Raw genomic sequence first — 5,412 nt, forward strand, 5'->3', positions numbered from 1 at the left:
AAAGGTCACCGCAGCCCAGAGTGAAGAAGTAGGTGAATATTTGTGCCTTCACTTCCTCTGCTCTCAGAGATTAAAAAAAAAAAATAGAAAAAATCAAATCTCTTCCTTGTCAACATCTGAAGCTGTGGCAGTGAGCCTGCTGAATTATGCATTGTTGTTGAAGTCAAACACACCTTACACTACTTTGGCTGCTTGTTGCGTGAATTCAGATCCATTTTTTGAGGAACTCGAGCAAACCCACACATGCTGCAGTGAGCTGGGTGAAGCTGCCTGTGAAGACAGAAATCTGTCTTTGACTTTTGATAGTGGGTAAATATTCAGGATTCAGATTAGGTGTCCAGCAGAAAGTGTTTTCTTCAAGAATCACACATCTTAAGAAATGAAGTGTCCTTGAATTAATCAGCAGAAAAGGCACAGCATTAAATTATAAATTCTAACCATAAATATTCATAACCCTCCTCTGGTATAATCAAGAACAGATAAGAAGTTGTGCATAAAAAACACAACAACAGGCAGAGGATTCTGTGGTAAGATCTTTCGGTACAAATCATTTGTTTTGAAGCAACTGCAGCTAGCAATGAAACACATTCAGCTGTCAGCAGGGATATGAAGGGCAAGCTGACAGAAGCCCCACTGCCTCCAAGCACAGGACTTACCTGATCCCTTGCAGGATGCAGGTGTAGCTCAGAGTTAATGATCCATGGAAATCATTGAGATTTGAGATTTCAGGTCCCTGAACTGATCCCACTGTGGTCAGTGCCAGCATTTTAACCTAGTTGCACTGGGACAGGATGAGGGGCATGATTCCCAGCCAGAAAGTTGGCGTGGTTCTTCAAGGTGTCTGTGTAGCACCTTTCCCCATCACTTGCCCTTGTGTAACCAGTCTCTTATCAGTACTTTCCTCAGAATGGTGCATTTTTCGTTTAGGTTGTGTGACATAGCTGCTAGTCTCATGCAGATCTGCAGAGCATCTCAAGTGGTGCTTGACGTCTCTGTGTGAACAACCTCAGATCTCCCTTGAATTCAGGCATCTTGCTCATATAAAGACATAGGTTACTGTAAATACCTAAAATTAGGATGGCACCTGTGTTGTCATCCTTAGGTGCCCAGCAGTATAATGTAGTGTAGACACCGACCTTGGCTTTCAATTCTCACTGCAGACAGTGAAAATTCTTGACCTATCTCAGGCTTCACTGAATTTCATTCTGTCGAGACCAATCAGCCAAGCAGTGTCACAATGCATCCAGCTAGATGAAGTGTGACATAAATTTTGGTGTGATCCAGGCAAAGAGACACTTTGGGTCAGAAATTAAAATGAGCAGATTGCATTTTGGCGTAACTGTGTGTGTGTAAGATTTTTCAGTTATTATGTTGTTTTTCTGTAGAAAGAAGAAAGCTGTCAAGCATTGCCTTGCTGATATCTGAACTTAAGTAATCTCAGATCTTGTGATGCATGAATCTCCATGCCTAAAAATTCTTCCTATTTCTGGTTGTGTAAAAAAGCCCTCCTTATACAACCCTGTACAGAAATTTAGTTGTAGTAATACCCTCAGAAAGCCCATTTCTCATTATTGGTCAATATTGGAAATTATTCTGAGCACAAACCCGGGGAATTATGCTCAAGCGTAACTGAGTCTTATCACAGGGGTAGGAATTTCTATGGAGTGTTTGCTTTTTTGACTCTGAAAACCCATGCTTTATCCACTCTCCTAAAACAACCTTTGAAGCTCATGGGAGCTTTTCCTGGGTAAGAGCTGCAGGATTGGACCCTCTTAAGGATGCTTTCCATGTGCTAGAAGTCCCAGATAAACAACCTGATTGAATCGTTAACCTTTTGCCTGATTGTAGGCTAATTCAAAAAGCAAGGGGGTCCTTTTATAGAATCAGCAGGCAAGGAAGCTCGCAGATAAAGAGATGCTCTCATGTGCCAAATGAGTACAAAACGTAGGCTGAAAATACCAGACTAATTTTTCCTCTGTCACATCAACCTTTGCCAGCATAATTATGATTACAGAAGAAAATTAACCTTTCAAAGCAGAGTGGGAACGGGCTGCTCCTCTCTATAGGAAAGGAGAGAGGACAACTCCATAATGGGGATGGATCAGCACGTGATTCCAAGGAGAGCAAGCGCCTCTCAGAACTTAGCTGGAGATGGCCACAAAATCCTCATGTAACAAAAACAGGAGAAAAAAAGCCTGGTCTCTGCCAGGAGCAGCTGTTTTCAGCATGGGTTAACCTGCAGTGGAATTCCCGGTGTCATTGTGCAGACTGCTTGCCAACCAAGCTTCCCATGGGGCTGTAGAGGTCAAGCCTGCCTGAAGCCAGTGTCCTGGGCTGAGTGACTTTGTAGAGTTGCTGGTTTTGCCACTTCTTTCTTATCTTTCCTCAGCCCTCCCACTTTTCTTTTCTTTTACATCTTCATCTTGCACCTTTGTTCCCCGTTCTGTACTCTCCAAATGTGTGCCCAAGAAATGTCTGTTTGCATGCTACAAAACCCGTTTTGATAAATACCAATTGCAAGTAAATGACACAGTAAATGAGCATTGCAGTTTTTTCCTGCCCTTTTCATTCCATGAGGGTGATGATGCTTGGAAAGGATTGAAACTGAGGAATTTTTTCCTACATATGCCTCACATGGCTCCACTCTCTTCCTATAAGGGATTAATACAGGCCCTAAGCACTCATCATACACTACTTTAGGCTTTTACAACAAACGTGGCAGCAATCAGTACTAGTTATTGGTCTGTATCCTTAAATATGGGATATATACCAAATTTCTGTGCCAGCCTGTCAAGAGACAACAGCCAATCCCTAGCAGGTAGATGCAGTAGAAAAGCAGGGATTACAAGCTGTTTAAATCTATCTGCCAAGCAACAGACCAGCATCATGTTCCTTTTTCAACTGATATTTCTAAACTACAGAAACTCCTGAGCCAGATCTGAGCAGGCAAGAATGTGCACACAGGGCACCGCAATGCTTGACATGTATGGTGGATTTGTCTGCAAAACCAGTATAGACCTGTTAGAGCAGAACTGCTGAGAAAATTTTACTTGTCCAATAATTCTCCAGGGGAGCCATTAGCTTAAGTTCATTGTAATGCTGGTGTGGCTCTGTAGAGCACTGCAGAGTGCTGGGGCTAGTTCAGGCTCAACTTGTATCTCTCAGCTATACTCCCCTGGATGGTGTTGACATGTCCTTAAATGACCTGGATGGTTGACTGAGTGAAAGCCCTCTGATGTGGGAGGAGAACTTCAGGTCTGTGTCCTGCAGCACTCTGCAATCAGGGCTGAAATAATTATGTATGCCTTGCTCCAGCCCTCAACATTTTGTCCAGGCTCTCAGAACCCCGGAGAAAACTCCAGATTCACAGGTTTCTGACTAATGAGTAGCCATTGCTAATTTCAACAGTCTTTTTTTTTCAGTAGTTTGTAGATTTGGTCTGTATTCCATCATCATTATTATTATTTTTATTACTATTACTATTATTATTACTCTGAGAAAGGTTATTAATACCTAGATAGATTTCCAAATACCTTTATGACATGCATAGCTTCACACAGAAGCAATTTTTGTTCAGACATGGGCTTGCTTTATATTTCTCAAGCTGTAATCATATATTCTCCCTTTTTTTGTTGTGCATATGCTAAGACACACAGTTTAAACACTGTGTAAGGTTTTTGAAGATTTTTTTCAGAAGATTTTTCTGAGGATATCTTCCAACTTCAAACTAATTTTGATGATCAGTGAAAGTATGATGTCCAACTACATCTGACTTTTCCAAGACATTGTCAGTTCTACTAGTAGTAGAACTACTAATAGTAGTTCCTAATATTCCCTCCTGAACAGATGATGGTGACAGCTAGGACTAGGGATCCCAGCTGCCTCTGTTGCCAATGAATTACAAGGATCTAGGTCTACTTTTTTTTGATTCTTAGTTGTAATAGCTTACCTTGAAGTTACCCTGTCTTGACCCAGGGGATCTAGAGCATCCAGTGTTATGAGTTAAGGTTCTTCTGCTGCAGCTTATGGGGACATGCCAGTTTATATCAGAGCAGCTCAAAGTCTGGCTGCACACATTTAGAACAGCAGATCTGTGTCAAACTCTGATTTAAATGTGTGGGATTGAGCAGCCTGCTTTTGGTGTATGTTATGTATGTGCACACAGAGGTGTGGAAGTGGATTCTTTCAGATTTGTAGTGTAGCTGTGCCACTACCGAAAAATATACTTTTGAAAAGAGGGTCTTCTCATTTAAGGTCCTCCTTCTTAAACCACATCACTGAATATCTTATTATCTGAAAGGTTCCTTTCTGCCTTTCATGAATTTCCATGCCATACCTCCTCTTTGGTACACAAAGGATTCAATCAAACTAGATGATCCTTGTGGTCCCTTCTAACCCGGTATTCTATGATTCTATGAAAATTGGAAGGAACTATTTGATAAGTGTGTTTGTAGGGGTACCCATCCCAGGGACTATTGCCAAAAAAGAAGAACAAGGAGTCTATGGTCTTCATGCCATGACAGGATTTTAGAGGCCGTTCCAGAGCCAATGGAGAAAAATACTGACTTTCATTTTATGTTAAGATAAGGTAAGAACAGTTGAGATGATGTGGGCTAAAAATCTTTCAGTCAAAAATTAATAATTATGGAAATCACAGTACTGTAGAGAGAAGGACTTATGCTACAAACACCATCTGAGAATATAAATATGAAGATACTGATAAATATAATCTATTTATATTTATTCTTACTTCTTACCCTTTTGTGATATAATTATATTGATTTAAGGGAAAACAGACATGAATTTTATGAAGCATATAGGAGAGAAATTATGTATCTTTCCCAAAGTGTTAAATTTCAAGAAACTAACATTCTCTAAGAAATGTTCCAAATCCATATAATATTAACATTCCGCATCACAATGCTTGTGCTGTGACCTTTACCTCAGCAGATACATGTGTGAAAATATATTTATCTGGACAACTGTTTAATGGTTCAAAGGCTGAAAGGCTGCTATGTAAATTACTTTAGCTAAAGTCTGCAATAAATCTTACACTTTCATTTAATCCAGATTTTATTTTTTAACACTGTGCTAAAATATTCCCCTCCTGCCCAAAGAAAAACCCCAAACCAGTTCTGCCAACTTTTGACACAATTCAAATGTACACAGGGTGAAATCCTATTTGGATTCAGAGTTAATAGGAAATGAAGTTGAAAAGCTTGGGAATCCTTTATTGCATTTTTCAGCCTCCTTGGGTTGCTTTTGTGAGATAATACACTGCAGATTTCCTAATAAAATTTTTGCCTATGTAAGTTCTTGGCATACTGAGGATAAAATTAGCTCACAGAGACAATATTGGCAAAGAATTAAAAAAAATTGAAGGCTGTGAGTAAAATTCTGCCTTCAGTTATC

The 5,412-nt window shown here is 40.0% G+C and overlaps 1 protein-coding gene across 1 annotated transcript in view; it reads left to right on the forward strand.

Moving 5' to 3' along the window:
- The window catches only part of LOC104538287 (olfactomedin-4-like), a 22,653-nt gene that overhangs the window by 6,617 nt on the left and 10,624 nt on the right, over nucleotides 1-5,412 (forward strand).

Source organism: Mesitornis unicolor, unplaced genomic scaffold, assembly GCF_000695765.1.
Source record: "Mesitornis unicolor isolate BGI_N332 unplaced genomic scaffold, ASM69576v1 scaffold15340, whole genome shotgun sequence".
Taxonomy (NCBI): Eukaryota; Metazoa; Chordata; class Aves; order Mesitornithiformes; family Mesitornithidae; genus Mesitornis; species Mesitornis unicolor.